The sequence below is a fragment of the Bufo gargarizans genome, chromosome 10 (assembly GCF_014858855.1).
Source record: "Bufo gargarizans isolate SCDJY-AF-19 chromosome 10, ASM1485885v1, whole genome shotgun sequence".
In the NCBI taxonomy this organism is placed as follows: Eukaryota; Metazoa; Chordata; class Amphibia; order Anura; family Bufonidae; genus Bufo; species Bufo gargarizans.
The window spans coordinates 47,540,093-47,564,761 of record NC_058089.1 but is presented as its reverse complement, the minus strand read 5'-3'; the positions used below and the strand labels follow the sequence as shown (position 1 = coordinate 47,564,761).

The following is a 24,669-nucleotide window of genomic DNA, read 5'->3' as shown; positions in this document are numbered from 1 at the left end:
GGATAAGGCCTCATTCACATGTCCGCCGTGACGACATCTGTGAGACGGTCAGTGGTTCATCCGTGATTATGTCCATGAAGGATTCATGTTTTCTCCGTGTGTCATCTGTGTTCCACGGACGCCGCCAGGCTGAAAATGAATTTCCAGGGCATCCCTGTGAAAATCTCGGACAGACTACGGTTACCATCCCTGTTGAGTTTGTGGTTTTCACTGACCCTTAGACTAAAATGTGTGTGAGGGATCCATAATAGGCTCACCAAGGACCACCACAGACGTGTGTATACACATATATTAAAGTCCGAGACCACGGACGGCACATGTCTGTCATTCCCTGACGTGTCAGTGAGGCCTGAGGTGTTGCCACTGCTCGTCCCCGGGGATCGAGGGATTGGGCATGTTGAAATCCGATATGAAGCCCCTCTTTCCGCTCTCAGTCCTTCCATATGTGTGCATGCCCGGCTCGGTTGAGCATGCATCCGTAGTGTATGGGAAGAGGTCTGCGGTCAGTCTGTCTGCAGCAGGTCTCCTGAGGAAAAAAGGATCGGGCAGTTGAAATACAATCATGCCCGATCATAATCCCCCCCCTCCCCAACACTAGCTGCCCGGGAAAATTGGCATTAGATAGTGGGTTGAACCTGCTGATGGTCACGTGAAGTGTTATACCTGGTATATAGTGGATTACCATATGGTCGGGATAAGGCTACATTCACACAAACATATTTTGTTTCCGTGTCCGTTACGTGTTGTGTTTTTTTTTTTTTTGCGGATAGGATGCAGAGCCATTAATTGCAAGGGGTTCATAAAAAATACGGACAGCACACCGTGTGCTATTCGCATCCATATGTCCGTTACGTAGCCCCGCAAAAAAAAAAATAGAACATGTCCTATTCTCGTCTGTTTTGCGGACAAGGATAGGCATTGTTATATATATATGTATGTATGCCAGGGATCAGCAACCTCTGGCACTCCAGCTGTTGCAAAACTACAATTCCCAGCAGGCACATTTGCTTGGCTGTTCTCGAAACACCTATAGAAGTGAATAGAGCATGTTCGGAGTTGTAGTTTTACAAAAGCTGGAGGTTACTGACCCCTGATATAAGCCAGTGCAAGGATGCTCAACTTGCGTCCCTCCAGCTGTTGCAAAACTACAACTCCCATCGTGCCCAGGCGTACTGTGAGTCGTAGTTTTGTAACAGCTGGGGCCGCAGCTTGGGCATCCGTCAGCCAGTGGATTTTCCCATGTACTCTGAAATCAATGAGGAAGTTCTGCATACGTTTGTGGCACATAATCCACGGCATGAGTGAACCTAGTCATGGGCTAGTTTCACGTGAGGATATTGCGGATGTGTACCGGTGAAATCCTATAGCTTACGTTGTGGGATTCGGGTCAGTACACCCACAGTCGGGCCAGGACAATCCTCCGTATTAGGGCTCATGCACACCAACGTATTTTCTTATGCGGAACCATTCATTTCAACGGGTCCACCAAAAAAAAAAACGGAAGTTACTCCGTGTCCGTTCTGCAAAAAAAATAGAACATGTCCTATTATTGTCCACATTATTGCTGTTATCAGAATGGCTCCTTTTTAATTTAATTTTTTTTGTGTTAAATCTACTCGCCTGGTATTAAGATTGACAGGAGTTGTTAAAGAGGACCTGGTGGTGTCCATCACTACAATAGGAATAATTTTGCACAGAGTTTTCAAGAAATCGTGACCATCGTGAGATTGTGTTCAGCTTTTACCGAATATTTTTTAAGCTTTTATATTGGATCTCGCGGCTGCGCTGATGGGAAGTCGCTATATGGAGGGGGAGCGATCGCACTGACTGGGATTTGCTCAGCGCTATCGGCGGCACGTATTGATTTACAGCAGTTATGTAAGTTTATGGCCCTTTTATCTAATTGTTATAGCTGCTGTATAATGTGTGTACAGATGACTTCACGTGGCGGCGTACGCAGAGAACGCATGTAAATTCTGAAACGCGTCGAAGGGTGGACAGACCGCAGTTGAGCCGAGCTGCAGTACCAGGCACCATCCAGTGGATAGGGGTGGTGCAGTTTCTGGAAGGGAAGCCGCCATGGGAAAAGTGGTGGTGTTACCCATAACGAGCAATTCGATGGCAGGTCAGGTAGATGTGGCGGGTGGCCTGGGGCGCCCCAGTGCAAGAAAAATCAGGACTTCATTGCACGCGACCACATCCGTATTTTGGTTCATACGGGTGTAAGGTATGTAGAGAATGCAGTTTTTTTTCTTAGGTTGAGCGCGGTGTTGCACAGCAGGTTTACCCAGTGATCTGCATTTGTGCATTCTGTGAGGCTTATAACATGGCTTCACGATGTGCTCCCAGGGCAACCAAACCTTTCTTGAAGAAACCAGTACGGATCCAGAGGAGCTGCTCGGAGCGCTCTGCCCCTTCAGCGCTGCTCGGCTTTCGTGCGGGTGGAGTACGGATCCAGTATACTTTCTATGAATCTGTACCGCACATGCTCAGGCAGCCGGGCAAAGCTGAAGGGGCAGAGCGCTGTGAGCAGCTCTTCTGCCCCGTCATTTCCTCACCACCTTTTTTAAGAGCTGTTCACACTAGTGCGACACATTCTGTTGGGTTTTCCGCCCCTTTTTGAAGACCATAAGGGCACAGCCTGTGGCAGGTATGCTTGATGGTGAAGTGATGGAAACCTTGAAGGACCCTATTAAGTCGTGGTTAGGTCCACGGTACACTGTATGGATCTTGTAAACACATACTTAAGGGGTTCTCCTGGTCTGTACGTAAAGTGCCTCATTCATCTATCCTGTGGAGAGGATGACACTTTGTGCAGGATTTACAGATGCCAATTCCGCGATTATGCGATCGCCCGACAGGTTCTTCCTCTGATGTAGTGAACAGAAGCGCTCCTCTTTCTTCCTGTTCAGCTGTATAATGTAGATGCGGCTGAGCAGTAAGAAAGAGGAGCACGTTCAGGGGTGACGTCAGAAGAGCTTGCAGTCGGTCGGGTGATAACATTATCCCATTGCAGAATCGGCGGAGTGGCAGAAGTGCTGTTCAGTGTCCTCTGTCCACAGGTTGTCAGAGGCGTTGTAAGTACAGACCCACAGAACCCAGCTCAGCTAGGCCTCATGCACACGACCGTATTTTTTTTCCGTGTCCGTTCCGTTTTTTTGGGGGTTTTTTTGCGGATAGGATGTGGACCCATTCATTTCAATGGGTCCGCAAAAAACGCGGACAGAACACCGCGTGCTGTCCGCATCAGTATGTCCGTTCCGTTGCTCTGCAAAAAAAATAGTGCATGTCCTATTTTTTTCTAGTTTGCGGACAAGGATAGGCATTATTACAATAGATCCGCAAAAAAACGGATGCCATACGGAACGTGATTTTTTTTTTAAAAATTTTTTGCGGACCGCAAAACACATACGGTCGTGTACATGAGGCCTTAACAGCAGGAGTATGGTCTAAGGCAGGCATCCTCAAACTGCGGCCCTCCAGCTGTTGTAAAACTACAAATCCCACAATGCCCTGCTGTAGGCTGATACCTGTAGGCTGTTCGGGCATGCTGGGAGTTGTAGTTTTGCAACAGTTTGAGGATGCCTGGTCTAAGGGGAAAAAAACCCTACTTGCCTCTGGCAAGCAGCTCTGTTCCAGCACCACTGGTTCCCACTGCTTTGTTTCTTGTGAACTGTGATCGCGTGCCCTGCTTCAGCCATTCACTGGCCTCTGCGCCTCTTGCAAGCTGCTCTGTGTTAGCGCCAGGGGTACCCGCTGCTTTCAGTGTCCTGCGGACTGTGTGACATCTCGCGTGCATCACTGCAGCCATTCTCTGGTCTCAGCGCCTCTTGCAAGTAGCCTTGTTCCAGGGGTCCCTGCTGCTTTTAGTGTCCTGCAGACTGTGACATCCCGTCAGTGGTCTCGTGCACCACTGCAGCCACGTGGCACGTGACCACCTGAGGCCAGTAATAATGGACAGGAAGTCACACTTCTGGTCCATTACTGTCACGTAATTCACTCCAGAGAAGTTTTTGTTTTTTTTTCCTTGCTTGTGTTCACTTTGTTGTTTTTAGCTGCTTGTTTGACCTGTCGTGCTAGTCTGTGACTTCAGGTATGTGACTTTACTGTTATCTGGCCTAAAAATATCAGAAAACTTAAACTTTGCCCAAAAAAAAGTTTCACAGTCTCCTATGTCATGTTGTTCGAGGGGAAACCTACATGTCCCCTCCGCCATGTTTTTAAGCATACCTATCAGAAGTTTATTTTGATGGGGGGGGTCCGGCTGCTGAGGTACGTCTGGGTCACTGGAAGGGGCCCCCTCTGGAGGGGTTGGGTATCATATAAACAATCTGTGGCCCCTGAATGAGGTCTGTATGCCATAGGGCCATATGACGTTTTCCTGCCCATGAATATGGCCGTGGGATCACTGCCGGCTTCTTATGAACGGCCTCTTGTCCTTAAGAAATCATTACCCAGTGATCTAACTTCTTGGCCGGACTTCCAGCGAGGCTCATGCCCAGCGACGGTCGCACCAGGTAATTGCGATTCGCCTGCTGTTAATAATTTTCTGATAATATCACGCTCTTATTTGATTTTCTCTGACTCACCGGTGTGCAGTATTTATGGCCATTCCACAGGACTTGACCAAGGGCACTCGTAAATTTTAGCAACTCGCCTGAAATTGTCAATTTTGGAGCTGAACCGTAAATTCTGACATTTTCATGAACTACATTACAGAATCTTTTCTGATTACCGTAGGGCGATATTCGGACACGCTGCTTATCCTCCAGGCCTTTATTCTGTATTGGCCAGATGGAACAAAACTGACGTTGAGTCCTTGTGACCAAAGTATTAGTCCTTGTTCACACAGAGGTGTCTGCAGAATTTGGCTCAGTTTCCGTTCCATAAACCACAGGTGGCGTCCCGGACAAATGACTCCCATTGTTTTTAGTGGGAAGCCGCGCTGCCATTTATTTCGGCGACTGCGCCAAGAAGGGCATAACCAGACGCATCTGGAGACCGCAGCGGGTGTCCGCTTGTGTTTTAGCCCTGTTCAGATTGGAAAAAGATGGCTCATGCGAAAGTGGGATCCTCTGTCGTTTAAAGGGTTGGCCCATCTCTCACCCATATCCCATATTGCTAGACTATGCCACCAAAGTCTGATAGGTGTGGGTCCCACTTGTCTCTAGAGCGGAGCCTGCAAAGTGGAAGATGGCAGACCGCGCACCAGATAGGCAATCCATATCGAATTCCCAGAGAACCCCTTTCATAGCACCTGTTTGCATGATCAACCCTATTAAACCAGGCATACTGCATTATGGGGTTGCTCCTGCTGATTTAAACAGTACCTATCTAGCAGCTTAGTGCATTGAAGTCCTGTTGGTTTAATAGGGTTCATCCTGCTGATAGATGCTGTTAAGCTACCACTATTGCTTTCTGGCAGCAGCTTATTCTGAGAGTGTTTGGCCGACGGCTCTCTAAGGCGTATGGCCTCCGTTGGCCTCTGTTCAGACCTGTGCTGGAGGCTCTTAGGATAACGAAGAAAAAACCCTCACAGCTCCCAGTACAACTCAGTGGGGTCCATAGGTTATTTCATCCGACACGGAGCATTAAACTGCCCTTACACCTTCGATGAACTGCCTAATGCTCATTCAACCGAGCAATTCTTCCTCCCCCCCCCCCCCCCCCATACATGTGCATGCAAGGCTTGGCTGAGCATGCACGTTTTCTCTATGGGGATAAGAGTATGAGGCTACGTTCACATCTGTTTCGGAGATCCGGCACAAATGTTTTTTTTGGTCTGGCCGACAGCCAACTGCTGCATGCAGCGTTTTTTGTAGATCACTGCCGGACCTGCTGGCAGTGAAGTAGAGGATCCGGCAGGCAGCTCAGTGCCTGAACAGCCTGCCGGATCTTCTAATGGAGGTGTGAATGAGGCCTAAGCTGCTGCCAGAACTAAGGATCGGACATGTTGAAATCCTTCTTGCCCCTGACGTCCACCTCTGGGGGTAAGTCAGGACCCACTGTACACGCGAGATAGTTGATGGTTCATGGCCAACTTTATAAGTCTAACCCTATATATTTTGATGTTGATGGCCTATACTCTGGATAGGTCATCAGTATCTGTTTGGAGGGGGTCCGACATCTGGTACCCCTGCCGATCAACTGTTTGACGAGGCCGCGGTGCTCCGCCTTCTCGCAAGATACCATGTACAGCGCCGTACATTGTATAGTGGCTGTACTTGGTATTGCATCCCAGGCCCGTTTACTTGAATGGGACTGAGCCGCTCTTAGGGCATGGGACCGGTGAATGCGACGTCACTGGCTTAGGAGGAGGTCACAGCGCTCATAGGAACGCCGCGGCCTCCTCAAGCAGCTGACCAGTGGAGGGGCTGGAAATCCTGAAGATAGATTATCAGGCGTCCTGGATAGCCCATTTAAAATTTTGCATCCGTTTCCTCTGCAGATTTTGGGTTAAGGCCCTGTTACACGGAGCGAATATCATACAGATTCTCGTGCGAGGAAAAATGAACGCGAATCATGTGATTGTAATAAACGATTCAAAGACTAGCGACAAATCGCTAATTTCTCGTTCATTGTGATCTTTCAGCTTGCTAAAAAATAGATCCGTTCGTATAATATGGAGTCGCCTACTCGCTAACAATCTCGTACAGGCCTTTTGACCAAACATCCGTCCCCCATCTTTACATGTAATAACAAGGAACGATTTGAGTAACGACCGCAAATACGAGCGATTATGTGTACAATAAGCAACATTTTCGCCGTTTAACAAGTCGTTACATCTTCAATAGTTTATCGTGATCTGTATGACGTCTGCCGGTGTAATGGTAACCTCGAGATTTGGTCAAATCTAATCCACTCTGTGACTACTGTAACGCGCTACGGATTTTCCGTGTCGCCCCCTAGCCTTAAAATTGGGTTTCACATAAAGGCATGAGCCGGAACAGAGCGCAAACGTATGAGAACGGCCCCCGTTTCTGGCGGACCGTGGATGGGTGTTTATCCGAGTGGCGCCATGTGATGCTACTTTCCCCGTGCCCGGTTCTGGTCCTGTTGTGTGCTGTGGCCAGGCTAGTTGTAGTCGTGCATGTCCTATGACTACTACTAGGCCAAGAATCGGATTTGTGACATGCAGTACGTGCTAAAATCTGCTGCGACCCTATAGCCTATGTCGACGGAAGTCTGTTCAGTTCAGTCGTGTGCACAGTAAGCCAGGACGGGCACATCGCTCCCACCGCACCCCCTCCCATCGATCCCTTTTTTTTTTTTTTTTCCCCTTCTCCTCCAGAACAAAGCTCGTTCTGTCCAGTGTAGCCCTGCGATGCCTTAACCAATTCAAAGGGGGGGCTCCTCCGCTGTATGCGGTCTGCGGACGCTCTGGCATATCCCAGCGTTACGTAGATTAATTCAATCCATGTCTGAACACAGCTCCCTCACACGGCGTCGCTGACGCTCGGTGCCAAGACAGATTGAAATTTTCCAACCTACTTGTTTGCCAGGCGGACCAAAGGCGGTGTTTACCCTCGCCTTCCCTGGCTGGCTGCACACTCTGCTTCTCAGGCCAGGTAAGTCTATGTAATTTGGGGAGGGGGGCTTGTGCATTTTAAAGTGCATATCCATAGCAGCTCGTAGCCCTTTGCATAGGGTGCAGGGGGAAGGGAAAGGGGCACCGGGACTTGTAAATGCTTCTGCAGTGATGTGACCTGTTTAGCCGCAGGATATTTCTGCCCAAAGTGAGCGAAGGCTTTTAGGGAGGGGACGTGCGTCTAGAGAGGATTCGGCTGAGGTGTTGCGGATTCTGTAAATGGTTAAAACGCGTTAAGCAAAAATTGCACGCCCCCCCCCCCCCCCAACTCTGATAATGCATTAACTATTCATCTGCTGGAGCAACTGATGCCAGGGTGCCCAGTGTAATGCAAAACGCTCCAGTCTTACAGTCCTGTTGCTGACTCTGCCGAATACACAATATATCCTGTTATATGTTGGAACGCTTGCAGTATCCTGCAGCGGCACAACCGGCTTCTGACAGTAGCGCTATTTAGGGATGAGCCAAGAAAATGTGTATTTTTCTGAGCAATTTGAAACCATACGGGGTTTTGGCAGCTTTTTGTGCGTTTTATAGAGAGAAAATGGTCTTCTTTAGCCAACGAGCTCGTCATTTCTGTACGGTTTGGGCTAGGGGAGGGGTACTGTCATTTCTGTGGGAAGAGGAGCGTAGTCATTCCCGGCTTGTACTGTGTGGGTATAACGAAGGCCTTTGCAGACGGCTCCATGCCCTTTAAAACTCGTCGGGGCAGTTTGTGTGCCAGCTTGGAAGATCCCACAACCAGAGGCATTTTGCATAATTTTGATGACAAAGGTGAGTAACTCCGAGCCCCGGTACCGTCCTGATGACATTTCTGTATTCGGGCAGGGGGCTGACCGGGGTGGGGAGAAATAAAAATGATTGCATCCGTTTGCATGTTTTTAGTAAGCTCAGCGTACTAGGAACTGGGCATCCCCGGGCCTAAACAGGTAAACTATGGTGTCCATGCAGGTCCCTCGGTTATCCTGATTCCTGATCCAACAAAATCTGGTCCCGCAGACCCAATATGAATATAATTTGACTGTGGGTGGGAAATCAAGCCCCGCCATTAAGAATTGTGTTTTTTTTATACGAAAGGGTTAAGGTCCATTCACACATCCGTGTGTGTTTTGCGGATCCACGCATCTGCAAAACACTGACAAGCGGCAGTGTGCGTTCCGCATTTAGCGGACCGCAAATTGCCGGCACTAAGAGAATACGCCTATTCTTGTCCGCTATTGCAGACAAGAATAGGACATGTTCTTTTTTTTTTTTTTTCAGGATCGGAATTGCGGACCCGTACATAGAAATGTATGGGTCCGCAATTCCGTTCTGCAAAATGCGGAATGGAATTGCAGATGTGTAAATGGACCCTTAATGGGATTATTTTTCCAGGACGTCCCTCCATGACAGCACCCATGGAGGTTGTCCTATTGGTCTCTGTAGGGACAGGAAGCGAGAGAGATTAAAAGGCCCCCTCCCCTCCCACTCTCCAGTGTTCTTCCTGTCCCTACAGGGATCGGAGCAGAGAGAATCTTTCCCGACTCTGGGAATCTATTGCAGGGCCGAGCCTGGTCGGGGGGGTCTCCCTCTCCTCTTCAGGCTCTGGAGGGCCCTGGGGGCTAGCACCTCTCTGGGTAGGGGTCCCCTAGCTTCCCCCGATACCTGTTTTTCCTTTCCGCATCAAGCTGTGGGTGGCCGCGGTATCGGGGAGCCGAAGCCGCTTCTTCCGGGTTCGGGAGCTCTGGGATCGGCTGCGGCTCCTGCGCTCGGCGCTCCTCCCGTTGACGTGCAGGCCCATGTGACCGGAAGTGAGGTCACATGGGCGGAAGCAAGATGGCGGCGCCCAGGGAACGCTGAGCCCGGCGGAATGCACGCAAGGGGGGGTCGACTCTTCGTTTGAATGAGTCCCCCCCCACCTGGATTTAAGGAGGCGGAGCCGCGCGGCAACGGGTGGACCAGGTAGGACATAAATTGTGTGTCAGTTTGATTGTCCAAGCGTGGTATGGAGGTCCAGATGTCAGCTATGGATTCTAGCGCAGACATCCCTAACCCGAGTCATGTAAGTAGTGAGGCTTGTATTCCGGTCCCTCTCTCTCTTCTTGGCACTGGACTAATGGTCTCTCTCTCTTCCATACCAGGGAGAGAAAGACACCACGGTTAAAACGCTGGGAGAACCCAAAAAGAAACCCAGAAGATGTGCTCTGTGCTCAGAGACTGGGGGACGCACATGTAAAAGCCCTGTGTAGCGACTGCCTGGCAAAGATCCTCAGAGACGAACAATCCTCCCTTTTGGCTGATCTGAGGGTGATTGTGAAGGAGGAGATCCAAGCGGCCAGCTCTAGTATAGCACAGAGACCCTGTGCCGTCTCCCCTCCCCCCAAGAGACCCCGTGTTCTTAGGGAGTCAGATTCTGAGGAAGAAGGTTTATATCTGTCAGAAGGGGAAACCTCAAAGGGGGATGATGATCAGGGCTCGTCTTATATGGCCGACGACCAGAGAAGATATCTCTTCTCGCAAGAAGATCTAGATCCCCTCCTGTCGGCTGTAAGGCAGACAATGGATATAGAGGAGGAAGAACAGACTCGCTCGATACAGGACGAGATGTTCGGCGGCTTAAAAGCTAAGAAGAAAAAGTTGTTCCCGGTAAACGAGACCTTAAAGGACCTAGTCATAGACGAGTGGGCAGATGCCGATAGAAAATTGTACATTCCACGGGAGTTTAAGAACAGACTATTGTTCAACTCAGAGGACACAAAACTGTGGGATATAGTTCCTAAAGTTGACATTCAAGTGGCAAAGGTGGTAAAGAGAACCACTCTCCCCTTTGAAGACTCAGCCCAGCTAAAGGAACCAATGGATCGGAAGATCGACGGTTTGCTCAAAAGAGCATGGGAAGTGTCGGCCAACAGCATAAATACCAACATTGCTGCTACCTCCGTGGCCAGATCTCTGTGTTTATGGGTGAACCAGCTGGAGGAACATCTCAAGCGGGACACCCCTAAGGAAGAAATTCTGGCATCCCTGCCTCTCTTTAAGATGGCCGCATCCTTTGTAGCAGACGCCTCGGCAGAGTCCATAAGGTTCGCAGCAAAAACAGACTCCCTAACAAATACGGCAAGGAGAGCCCTGTGGCTAAAATCCTGGTCTGGGGATATAGCCTCCAAGAATAAATTATGCGCCTTACCTCTTAAAGGTTCTCACCTCTTTGGTCCGGTACTGGACGAGATCCTGGAGAAAACAGCGGACAGAAAGAAAGGGTTTCCGGAGGAAAAAGGCAAGAAACCCTTGCCCTTTCGTAAGACGACCAGCAGCTTCCAGGGCACTCCCAGAGGTAAAGGGAAGACAGGAAGGTGGAGCTACCCCAAAGGAGGAAAAGGTCGGGGTTTCCTTTTTAATCCCAACTCCAAGCCTGAGAAACAATGACGCCAGACCAGTAGGGGGCAGACTTCAGTTCTTTTGGGAAGAATGGACCCGGATAACCAAGAACCAATACATCCTGGAATCCATCCAGAAAGGGTTCAAGATAGAGTTTCGCCTTCCCCCTCCTCATCTTTTTCAGGCCACAATATTTCAGTCGACCTCCCTGCAGAATCAACTTCTGGCGGACATCCAAAAACTTCTGAGTTTGGGCGCAATAGTACAAGTCCCTCCTTCAGAAGAATTCAAGGGTCACTATTCAAAGCTCTTCCTCATAACCAAACCGGATGGCTCCAAGAGAACCATAATCAACCTGAAATTCCTAAACAAATGGATAACACATCACCACTTCAAGATGGAATCAATAAAATCCGCAATTCCGTTGATAAGCCCAGGGGCGTTCCTATGCACCCTGGATCTAAAGGACGCTTATTACCACGTCCCCATTCACCCTCAGTACCAACAATACTTGAGGTTCGCAATCAAGAAGGATGGCAGGATTATGCATTTCCAGTTCCAATGTCTCCCGTTTGGGATCTCATCAGCCCCACGGATCTTTACAAAGGTAGTGGCGGAGATAGTTGCCTATCTAAGACAGAGACAGGTAACTATAATTCCCTACCTAGACGATTTTCTGCTTGTGGCAGACTCACAGGAGGAGTTAGAGCTTCACAAAGAATGGACTCTATCTTTGCTCACACGTCTAGGATGGAAAATAAACCTGGAGAAATCAGACCTACATCCAGCAACACAAAAGAAGTTCCTAGGAACCCTCCTAAACTCCGTGACCCAATATTCTCTTCTTCCCCAGGACAAGCAGGTCAGTATAAGGGAAAGAATAAGAGCCTTCAAACTAAAGAAAAAACGGACTCTACGGGAAGCCATGCAAGTCCTGGGTCTGATGACCTCATGCATCACAACAGTTCCTTGGGCCCAATTCCATTCAAGAACTCTCCAAGCGGAAGTCCTCTCTTCTTGGGACAAGGACCACAGATCTCTGAACGCCAGGATATCTCTTTCGGACAGAGCAGTAAGCTCCCTCTCCTGGTGGTTGTTAGCAAGAAACCTGTCCCGGGGGATTTCCTGGAACACGTTACCACTCAGAACGTTAACCACGGACGCAAGCAGCCAGGGTTGGGGGGCTCACATAGAGGATCAGTTCTTTCAGGGCAGCTGGTCAAATACAGACGCCCTACGATCCTCAAACTACCGGGAGCTAAAAGCGGTCTGGGAGTCCCTGAGGGCGGCAGAACATCTCCTCATAGGTCATCATGTCCGAGTTCTATCAGACAACATAACAACTGTCTGCTACATAAAGAGACAAGGGGGGACGAAGAATCCTCATCTCCAGCGGCTAGCGGATCTCATCTTCAGCTGGTCAGAGGAAAAGATCTTATCCATTTCAGCCACACACCTGAAAGGGTCTCTCAATCGCACAGCGGACTTTCTCAGCCGACAGTTAGTCAGGCCAGGGGAATGGAAATTGAACCAGGAGGTATTCCAGTTGATTTGCCAGCAGTGGGGGAGACCTCAGGTGGATTTATTCGCGTCCAGCAGAAATACTCAGCTGGACTGTTTCTTCTCGCTAGACCCAAGAGGAGGACCACTGGCGGTGGATGCTCTTTCCCAACCGTGGGACATGAGTCTAGCCTACGCTTTTCCCCACTTCTCCTCATACCGCAGATCCTGAAGAAATTGAGGGTGCTCATCCACGCTGATTTTGATAGCCCCAGCTTGGCCCAAGAGAGCCTGGTTTTCGGTTCTAAAGACTATGTCCATCAGGGATCCAATATCCCTTCCAAAAAGACAGGATCTTCTATCACAAGGTCCTCTGTTGCACCCCAACCTGGACAAACTGAACCTTACAGCATGGATCCTGAGAGGCAGACCTTAAGGAATAAAGGACTCTCGGACAAGGTAATTTCAACTTTACAGAGCTGCCGCAAACCTGTCACAAGAGCAATATACAACAAGGTCTGGAAGAAGTTCTCATCCTGGTTGTCACAGAACCATACAGATTCCGCATCCCCCACAGTGGGTTGTATTTTAGAGTTCCTTCAGGAGGGGTTCGATGCAGGTCTGAAACCCAGCACACTCAAGGTACAGGTTTCGGCTCTCAGCTGTTGTCTCGATAGTCCCCTTGCAGACCATAGGTGGATTAAAAGCTTTCTAAAAGCAGCTTCTAGATTGAGACCCACCTTGAGACAGTCGGTCCCCCCCTGGAGTCTAAACATAGTTTTAGAAGGGTTATGTGATCCTCCTTTTGAGCCGATTGGGCAGACATCCGAAAAATTTCTGTCTCTAAAAGCGGTGTTCCTTCTGGCTATAACCACAGCCCGCAGGATAGGGGAAATCCAGGCCTTATCAATTAAACAACCTTATCTAAGGATTCTGGATGACCGCATAATCTTGAGGCCGGATCCAGCTTTTCTTCCCAAGGTGGTCTCTACTTTCCATAGAGAACAGGAGCTAACACTCCCTTCATTTTGTTCCTTTCCCAAAAATATACAGGAGGAAAGATTCCAGAGGCTGGACGTTAGAAGAACAATCCTAGCCTATCTGGACAGAACCAGTTCCTGGAGGAGATCAAGTAATCTGTTCATCCAGTTCGGTGGGAAAAATAGAGGCTTGAAAGCATCAAAACAGACGCTGGCACGGTGGATTAAGGACACCATCAGAGAAACATACAGACTGCAGGAAATGGCCTGCCCCTTAAATCTGAAGGCACATTCCACGAGAGCGATGGCAACTTCCTGGGCTGAAAGGGCCGACGCTACAGTTGACCAGATTTGCAAGGCTGCAACCTGGTCTAACTTCCTGACTTTCGCCAAGCATTATAGGCTTGATGTATTGGCCGGACAGGACTTGGCCTTTGGGCGAAAAGTCCTTCAGGCAGTAGTCCCCCCCCTAGGAGATTCAGTTGTTAGTTCTCCATGGGTGCTGTCATGGAGGGACGTCCTGGAAATACTGGTTTAGTTTACCGGTAAATCCTTTTCCAGGAGTCCGACATGACAGCACCCTGTACTACCCTCCCTGTTATGCTGGTTCCAGCCTTGTAAGCAGTGTGAATATAACATTGTATTAATAAAGGTGTTGGATCCTATCCGGTGTAGTAATTTGAAAGAACACTGGAGAGTGGGAGGGGAGGGGGCCTTTTAATCTCTCTCGCTTCCTGTCCCTACAGAGACCAATAGGACAACCTCCATGGGTGCTGTCATGTCGGACTCCTGGAAAAGGATTTACCGGTAAACTAAACCAGTATTTTTTTCCTCTTTATGATGTGTTTATTTCGAGGGGATTTCCATGTGGAGGGTATTTATATGTGAATGTGCAGTACAGGAACCTGTTGAGTCGGGTGGACCCCAAATCCTATTTTCAAGATAGGGTTGGGTTTTATTGCTTCGGTTAAGAGGGCTCCGTGTGTGTGTGTGTGTGTGTGTGTGTGTGTGTGTGTGTGTGTAGCTACCACTTCTATGCATACTTGCTCTGCTCTTCTCAGAACTCTCATAGAAATAAATGGAGCATGCTGGGAATTGTAGTTTAACAGTGGGAGTGCCGCAGGTCGCCCACCCCTGTCCTAGCGCATGCCTGGACACAGCTGCAGTGACTGTTTTATTCCTTCCCATATTTTCAGTCTTAAAGGGGTTGTTCAGCTGAGCTTTTATGAGAAAAAAAATAAATAAAAAATCCTATTGGTATAAAATAAGTCGTCCTCTCCTTACTGATCCTCTGTCGCTCCCAGAAAATAACTACTTAGCCAGTCACTGGCAGCAATGGTGTCCTGCCTCACCCAGTGATTGAGTGGTCGTATTTCTGAGCCAAGAGGAGACACTGGCGGAGGATTGGGAAGCATTGGAACGGAGCAGTAAGAAAAAAAGCCTTAAAAAAAAATGGCTAGAAAACCCCCTTTAAGGTGACCATACACATAACATTAACAGTGGCTTAACCCAGCAATTTATACAGGACTTGCTGACAGTCAGATTTTTATTTGGGTGTGCAGCCCCTTTCCTGGCGGCACATGTTGGGAAGGGAGAGATCAGGCATATTGGATTTCTACATCCCCAATCCTTTGTTCTCATAAAAAAATAAGCCACCGCCAAAGTTATGGCAGTTGTGGAGTACACATGCATGCTTGGCTTAGGCTACTATCACACTGGCGTTTTGGTTTCCGTTTGTGAGATCCGTTCAGGGCTCCCACAAGCGGACCAAAACGGATCAGTTTTGCCCTAATGCATTCTGAATGGAAAAGGATCCGCTCAGAATGCATTAGTTTGCCTCCGACCAGTCGCCATCCCGCTCTGGAGTTGGACACCAAAACGCTGCTTGCTTGTCAAAACTGGGCTAAACGTGTCAGAGAAAACGGATCCGTCCCCAATGACTTACACGGTGCCAGGACGGATCCGTTTTCTCTGACACAGTAGAAAACGGATCTGATCCCCCATTAACTTTGAATGGTCTTCAAGATGGATCCGTCATGGCTATAGAAGACATAATACAACCGGATCCGTTAATGACGGATGCATGCGGTTGTATTATTGTAATGGAAGCGTTTTTGCAGATCCATGATGGATCTGCAAAAAAACGCTAATGTGAAAGTAGCCTTATCCTACGCGAGTCGTCCGTCTGTCCAAGGTGTATGCCGGCTTTAGATGCGATGGCTGTGTGCTCCAGATATCTGTGATGATCCTTATCTGATGTGTCTGCTGTGTTTCCACTGTGGAATCGTACATATAGCCCAGAGGTAAAAGCCTTTGTATTGATAGATCTGCCCTATGGAGGCCGCGGTGGATGTATGGTGAACTGCTAGATCATATCCTAAGGGGTTATCTATCTATTGTAAAATGGATGGCCATCGATCTGGAGGGGGTCCGACTCACAGCACGCTGCCTATTAGCTGTTTGTGGGGGTGAGGAACTTGTGCAGGAGTTGCAGGCTGGTCCAGCATTAGGGGTGTTGCGACCTTGTCCCATTCCAGTGAGTGAGTTCTTGCAGTCTCCCGCAGTACATTGTCTGCCTCTTAGTCAGATTGATTGTCCCCTGTTAAAGTTAATGTGTTATCATAAAATGACAAAAAAAAAATGTGTTTATAAGTAATCCTGAAATCTTGCAGTTTTCACACTGAGCCTCCTAAGCTGAGACTTCCTGTTCTGTAGAGATCACTTCTCTGCAGTCATCTCATTCTCATCACGGGTAGGATTACAGTGACCAGTAACACCTCCATATATGGGTATAATCCAGGATCCACCATTTACAGTAGGTGATATGCCAGCTCACCTCCTCCCCCTCCCTGCACAATGACCTCTGAACTGGTCAGAGCATGGCCACAACACTTTCATTCTTCAAAATATACAGTCGTGGCCAAAAGTTTTGAGAATTGCATAAATATTGGAAATTGGAAAAGTTGCTGCTTAAGTTTTTATAATAGAAATTTGCATATACTCCAGAATGTTATGAAGAGTGATCAGATGAATTGCATAGTCCTTCTTTGCCATGAAAATTAACTTAATCCCAAAAAAACCTTTCCACTGCATTTCATTGCTGTCATTAAAGGACCTGCTGAGATCATTTCAGTAATCAATCGTCTTGTTAGCTCAGGTGAGAATGTTGACGAGCACAAGGCTGGAGATCATTATGTCAGGCTGATTGGGTTAAAATGGCAGACTTGACCTGTTAAAAGGAGGGTGATGCTTGAAATCATTGTTCTTCCATTGTTAACCATGGTGACCTGCAAAGAAACGCGTGCAGCCATCATTGCGTTGCATAAAAATGGCTTCACAGGCAAGGATATTGTGGCTACTAAGATTGCAACTCAATCAACAATTTATAGGATCATCAAGAACTTCAAGGAAAGAGGTTCAATTCTTGTTAAGAAGGCTTCAGGGCGTCCAAGAAAGTCCAGCAAGCGCCAGGATCGTCTCCTAAAGAGGATTCAGCTGCGGGATCGGAGTGCCACCAGTGCAGCGCTTGCTCAGGAATGGCAGCAGGCAGGTGTGAGCGCATCTGCACGCACAGTGAAGCAAAGACTTTTGGAAGATGGCCTGGTGTCAAGAAGGGCAGCAAAGAAGCCACTTCTCTCCAAAAACCATCAGGGACAGATTGATCTTCTGCAGAAAATATGGTGAATGGACTGCTGAGGACTGGGGCAAAGTCATTCTCCGATGAAGCCTCTTTCCGATTGTTTGGGGCATCAGGAAAAAGGCTTGTCCGGAGAAGAAAAGGTGAACGCTACCATCAGTCCTGTGTCATGCCAACAGTAAAGCATCCTGAGACCATTCATGTGTGGGGTTGCTTCTCATCCAAGGGAGTGGGCTCACTCGCAATTCTGCCCAAAAACACAGCCATGAATAAAGAATTGTACCAAAACACCCTCCAACAGCAACTTCTTCCAATGATCCAACAACAGTTTGGTGAAGAACAATGCATTTTCCAGCATGATGGAGCACCGTGCCATAAGGCAAAAGTGATAACTAAGTGGCTCGGGGACCAAAACGTTGACATTTTGGGTCCATGGCCTGGAAACTCCCCAGATCTTAATCCCATTGAGAACTTGTGGTCAATCCTCAAGAGGCGGGTGGACAAATAAAACCCACTAATTCTGACAAACTCCAAGAAGTGATTATGAAAGAATGGGTTGCTATCAGTCAGCAGTTTAGCAGCAAACTTTGTGAAAACTAATATTTGTGTTATTCTCAAAACTTTTGGCCACGACTGTAGAATTTTAAAAACAGATTTATTTTATGGACTTTTTTTTTTTTTTTTGGCATGGTATATAAAGTGAGACTGTATGTACGCCTTGCTGCCTGAACGCTGCATCCTTAAGGATTACACAGCTGTAAGTAGCTTAAACTTGCGTTTGATTAACCCTTATTGAATCGCTTATTTTCCTCCTGGGTTTAGAGGCGAAGAGCCAAATATGAATATAGATTTATTTTTGTTTTTTTTTAAGTAGAATATTTACTAATACATTATAATGAATGAATAATATTTATTGTAATTAGTTATTTATGTTGCCTGGTTTGACAGATGGGATGGTGAACAAGTCCGCTTTAATATTTGTAGCATATGGCTAGTATATGCCCCCAATGTCAGATGGGTGCGGGTCCAGCCTCTGGTCTCCCTGAAATGATGGCGATCGCATGCACAGTGTCTTCACCATTCACTGCTATAGGATTCCCAAAAACGGCTGAACGAGCCTGCTTGGCTATCTTCAGAATTCCTATAGCAGTGAATGAATGGAGAGCAAGCAGCGCAACCGCAACCATGTCTCGTGCACCGCCATGGGACTGCCGGAAGTGGCCAAGCCAGTACTCTGCTCTTTTTGAAGCTCCCAAAGCGATGAATGGAGGGTGGCCTTGCCCGCGCGGCAGCTCTACCCTTTTGGACATGGGTGCAGATGCAACCTCCGGGACCCGCACTTACCTGACATTTTCTTGAGATGGGGAAAGCTCCTTTAAGGTTGGCTGGGTTATTTGCGGATGAGTGGCTGACCTTCATTACCAAATCTAATTTTGTCTCGGACCTCAGTAACTCAGTAACCGCTCTGCACCTTTTGTGCTTGGCTTGTATGAAAGATTTGTTGTGTTCAGAGCGGGCAGGTTCAAGTGCGAGCCTGAAATCCTGGCCTCCGGGACTTTGATCTCCACTCCATATGCTGAGTCTCCGTATAGGAGCCGGTGAATGAGGGGCTCTGTTCTCTCCCAGCTGTGTGGGTGCATTTACTGAGCGCCACATTTGCATTCTTTTAATTCCCTGCCCTGATGGTGTCCTATCTCTTTTCGCTGACCGCGCTGTCAAGGGGAATTAAAGGGGACGTTCCTTTAAGGCTCGACTTCAGAAGTTAAAATAACGTCTAGATCCCTCCGCCCCCTAATTGTTGGTTCTCCCCATACTTTCTGTGACTTGACTGTGCTGGAATGAAGCAGAATCGGAAATGCAGCTGCGGTCAGTGGCTCTACTGTTCTGCATTGTGTCATGGAAGTCTAAGGTTCTGGGTGCTGCTTGGTTTTCCCTCATTCTTTATACTGCTACTCTGCTTGTTCCAGCAAAAAAATTAAAAATCACATATTAACAATCTGTGATTTATTCTGTCATTTTTATTTTAAAGAGGACCCTTAATTTCACCATCAAAAGGATAGGTCATCAATATCTGCTTGGTGGGGGTCCGACACAATCAGCTGTTTATAGAGGCTGTGGCCAAGCACAGCACCATTCGTTCCATAGTGGATGTGTTTGGTATTGCAGCCCAGGCCCACTAGACCATGTGACTGATGAACGTTGACGTCGCTGGCCTACGAAGAGTCCTCGACACTCTTCAAACATCTGATCAATGGGGGTGCTGGGGATGTGACCCCAGTGATCAGATACTAATGACCGGTCCTGAGCATTGGTGATCAATAGTAAACCCCTTTAACTTTCTTTTCTGTACTTTTAGCATAGGGAGTCTCACTTAACAGTTAGTCAGACCAGGGAGGAGTGAGGGGTGGTGACTCAACTAATGGCCCATACCTCCCCGATGCAATCCCAGTAGTGTGGCTGCTCAAGGCTACGAATATTGAGTTAAAAACTATTTCTTAAACCCATCTTCCACTTTTATCCTCTGCGTCAGAATTTTGTATCCGTGGTGGGGTCTGACTCTGACCGTAAACCACCCTCAGCTGCGCACTGAGCTGCACCAGGGCATCGTGCCTGCCACCAGTCTAGTGATCCTTTGTAACCCATCTGCTAACCCTGCTGTACCTGTGATAAAATGTGACACCTGAAGGCGTATCGCAGTGACAGTCTGCAGCAGAGCTATATAATTACCCTCGTTAGATCTCCCTCCTGGTACACGGTGTATAGGAATGTACGGGGCGGCTGGTGAGATGACTCGCCTTGTTTCTATAACTACAATCCAGTTTAACCCACAGTAAGGAGCCATCCACTTTCACTCCCAGTATGACTCGCTGCACCTATACTGGTCCCAGGTAGATAGAGGTGGCTCTGGTTTCCGCTTGCTCATTGTGGAGATTGATTCTGTCTGCTGTACCATACAGCCCATTGTCTAGTGGGCATGCTTTTCTCATGACTCTGTTTTCTAAGGCGTGGCGCTGCCAACTTTGTGCCCATTCCGGGGCCATGGACTGTAGACCGCCGAAGTACAGCAGCGTCCTGGAATTCCTGATGTGTGTACAGCATTAACCACTTCAGCCCCGCTAGGTGAAACCCCCTTCATGACCAGAGCACTTTTTACACTTCTGCACTACACTCCTTTCACCGTTTATCGCTCGGTCATGCAACTTACCACCCAAATGAATTTTACCTCCTTTTCTTCTCACTAATGGAGCTTTCATTTGGTGGTATTTTATTGCTGCTGACATTTTTACTTTTTTTGTTATTAATCAAAATGTAACGATTTTTTTGCAAAAAAATGACATTTTTCACTTTCAGCTGTAAAATTTTGCAAAAAAAACGACATCCATATATAAATTTTTCGCCAAATTTATAGTTCTACATGTCTTTGATAAAAAAAAAATGTTTGGGCAAAAAAAAAATGGTTTGGGTAAAAGTTATAGCATTTACAAACTATGGTACAAAAATGTGAATTTCCGCTTTTTGAAACAGCTCTGACTTTCTGAGCACCTGTCATGATTCCTGAGGTTCTACAATGCCCAGACAGTAGAAAACCCCCACAAATGACCCCATTTCGGAAAGTAGACACCCTAAGGTATTCGCTGATGGGCATAGTGAGTTCATAGAACCTTTTATTTTTTGTCACAAGTTAGCGGAAAATGATGATGATTTTTATTTTTCTTACAAAGTCTCATATTCCACTAACTTGCGACAAAAAATAAAAAATTCTAGGAACTCGCCATGCCCCTCACGGAATACCTTGGGGTGTCTTCTTTCCAAAATGGGGTCACTTGTGGCGTAGTTATACTGCCCTGGCAATTTAGGGGCCCAAATGTGTGAGAAGAACTTTGCAATCAAAATGTGTAAAAAATGACCGGTGAAATCCGAAAGGTGCACTTTGGAATATGTGCCCCTTTGCCCACCTTGGCAGCAAAAAAGTGTGACACATCTGGTATCGCCGTACTCAGGAGAAGTTGGGGAATGTGTTTTGGGGTGTCATTTTACATATACCCATGCTGGGTGAGAAAAATATCTTGGTCAAATGCCAACTTTGTATAAAAAAATGGGAAAAGTTGTCTTTTGCCAAGATATTTCTCTCATCCAGCATGGGTATATGTAAAATGACACCCCAAAACACATTCCCCAACTTCTCCTGAGTACGGCGATACCAGATGTGTCACACTTTTTTGCTGCCAAGGTGGGCAAAGGGGCACATATTCCAAAGTGCACCTTTCAGATTTTGCAGGCCATTTTTTACACATTTTGATTGCAAGGTACTTCTCACACATTTGGGCCCCTAAATTGCCAGGGCAGTATAACTACGCCACAAGTGACCCCATTTTGGAAAGAAGACACCCCAAGGTATTCCGTGAGGGGCATGGCGAGTTCCTAGAATTTTTTTTTTTTTTGTCGCAAGTTAGTGGAATATGAGACTTTGTAAGGAAAAAAGAAAAAAAAAGAAAAATCATCATTTTCCGCTAACTTGTGACAAAAAATAAAAAATTCGAGGAACTCGCCGTGCCCCTCACGGAATACCTTGGGGTGTCTTCTTTCCAAAATGGGGTCACTTGTGGCGTAGTTATACTGCCCTGGCAATTTAGGGGCCCAAATGTGTAAGAAGTACCTTGCAATCAAAATCTGTAAAAAATGGCCTGTGAAATCCGAAAGGTGCACTTTGGAATATGCGCCCCTTTGCCCACCTTGGCAGCAAAAAAGTGTCACACATCTGGTATCGCCGTACTCAGGAGAAGTTGGGGAATGTGTTTTGGGGTGTCATTTTACATATACCCATGCTGGGTGAGAGAAATATCTTGGCAAAAGACAACTTTTCCCATTTTTTTATACAAAGTTGGCATTTGACCAAGATATTTCTCTCACCCAGCATGGGTATATGTAAAATGACACCCCAAAACACATTCCCCTACTTCTCCTGAGTACGGCGATACCAGATGTGTCACACTTTTTTGCAGCCTAGATGCGCAAAGGGGCCCAAATTCCTTTTAGGAGGGCATTTTTAGACATTTGGATCCCAGACTTCTTCTCACACTTTCGGGCCCCTAAAAAGCCAGGGCAGTATAAATACCCCACATGTGACCCCACTTTGGAAAGAAGACACCCCAAGGTATTCAATGAGGGGCCTGGCGAGTTCCTAGAAATTTTTTTTTTTGCATAAGTTAGCGGAAATTGTTTTTTTTTTAGTTTTTTTTCTCACAAAGTCTCACTTTCCGCTAACTTAGGACAAAAATTTCAATCTTTCATGGACTCAATATGCCCCTCAGCAAATACCTTGGGGTGTCTTCTTTCCAAAATGGGGTCACATGTGGGGTATTTATACTGCCCTGGCTTTTTAGGGGCCCTAAAGCGTGAGAAGAAGTCTGGAATATAAATGTCTAAAAATGTTTACGCATTTGGATTCCGTGAGGGGTATGGTGAGTTCATGTGAGATTTTATTTTTTGACACAAGTTAGTGGAATATGAGACTTAGTAAGAAAAAACAAAAACAAAAAAAAAATTTCCGCTAACTTGTGCCAAAAAAAATGTCTGAATTTAGCCTTACAGGGGGGGGGGGGGGTGATCAATGACAGGGGGGTGATCACCCATATAGACTCCCGGATCACCCCCCTGTCATTGATCACCCCCCTGGTAAGGCTCCATTCAGACGTCCGTATAATTTTTACGGATCCATGGATCGGATCCGCAAAACACATGCGGACGTCTGAATGGAGCCTTACAGGGGGGTTATCAATGACAGGGGGTGATCAGGGTGATCACCCCCCTGTCACTGATCACACCCCCCTGTAAGGCTCCATTCAGACATCCGCATGATTTTTTACGGATCCATGGATACATGGATCGGATCCACAAAAAACATGCGGACGTCTGAATGGAGCCTTACAGGGGGGTTATCAATGACAGGGGGTGATCAGGGTGATCACCCCCCTGTCACTGATCACACCCCCTGTAAGGCTCCATTCAGACATCCGCATGATTTTTTACGGATCCATGGATACATGGATCGGATCCACAAAAAACATGCGGACGTCTGAATGGAGCCTTACAGGGGGGTTATCAATGACAGGGGGTGATCAGGGTGATCACCCCCCTGTCACTGATCACACCCCCTGTAAGGCTCCATTCAGACATCCGCATGATTTTTTACGGATCCATGGATACATGGATCGGATCCACAAAAAACATGCGGACGTCTGAATGGAGCCTTACAGGGGGGTTATCAATGACAGGGGGGTGATCAGGGAGTGTATATGGGTGATCACCCGCCTGTCATTGATCACCCCCTGTAAGGCTCCATTCAGACGTCCGCATGTGTTTTGTGGATCCGATCCATGTATCCGTAAAAATCATGCGGACGTCTGAATGGAGCCTTACAGGGGGGTGATCAATGACAGGGGGTGATCAGGGAGTGTATATGGGTGATCACCCCCCTGTAAGGCTCCATTCAGACGTCCGCATGTGTTTTTGCGGATCCGATCCATGTATCCATGGATCCGTAAAAATCATGCGGACGTCTGAATGGAGCCTTACAGGGGGGTGATCAATGACAGGGGGGTGATCAATGACAGGGGGTGATCAGGGAGTGTATATGGGTGATCACCCGCCTGTCATTGATCACCCCCCTGTAAGGCTCCATTTAGACGTCCGTATGCGTTTTGCGGATCCGATCCATGTATCCGTGGATCCGTAAAAATCATACGGACGTCTGAACGGAGCCTGACAGGGGGGTGATCAATGACAGGGGGGTGATCAATGACAGGGGGGTGATCAATGACAGGGGGGTGATCAATGACAGGGGGGTGATCAATGACAGGGGGGTGATCAATGACAGGGGGGTGATCAATGACAGGGGGGTGATCAATGACAGGGGGGTGATCAATGACAGGGGGGTGATCAATGACAGGGGGGTGATCAATGACAGGGGGGTGATCAATGACAGGGGGGTGATCAATGACAGGGGGGTGATCAATGACAGGGCGGTGATCAGGGAGTTTATATGGGGTGATCATGGGTGATCAGGGGTTTATAAGGGGTTAATAAGTGACGGGGGGGGGGGGGGGGTGTAGTGTAGTGTAGTGTTTGGTGCGACTGTACTGACCTACCTGAGTCCTCTGGTGGTCGATCCTAACAAAAGGGACCACCAGAGGACCAGGTAGGAGGTATATTAGACGCTGTTATGAAAACAGCGTCTAATATACCTGTTAGGGGTTAAAAAATTCGGATCTCCAGCCTGCCAGCGAACGATCGCCGCTGGCATGCTGGAGATCCACTCGCTTACCTTCCGTTCCTGTGAGCGCGCGCGCCTGTGTGCGCGCGTTCACAGGAAATCTCGCGTCTCGCGAGATGACGCGTATATGCGTCCAGGAGGAGAAAAGCAACCACCTTCCGGACGCATCGGCGCGTTAGGCGGTCCGGAGGTGGTTAAAGGGGTTGTCTCACTTAAGCAAATGGCATTTACAAGGTAGAGAAGATGAATACAAGGCACTTACTAATGTATTGTGATTTTCCATATTGCCTCCTTTGCTGTCTGGATTCATTTTTTCCATCACATTATACACGGC

General features: G+C 47.7%; 1 protein-coding gene across 5 annotated transcripts in view; it reads left to right on the top strand.

Annotated features, from left to right (window-relative positions):
- The window catches only part of PACSIN3 (protein kinase C and casein kinase substrate in neurons 3), a 70,375-nt gene that overhangs the window by 1,487 nt on the left and 44,219 nt on the right, over positions 1–24,669 (top strand). Inside the window, exon 1 of one of the 5 annotated variants that reach the window (XM_044269387.1) lies at positions 7,489–7,568. The exons of the other annotated variants lie outside the window; for them this stretch is intronic. The gene's annotated coding sequence lies outside the window, so the exon portion shown is untranslated. Of the gene's footprint in view, positions 1–7,488; positions 7,569–24,669 lie in introns of those variants that run through there. 5 annotated transcript variants of the gene reach the window in all.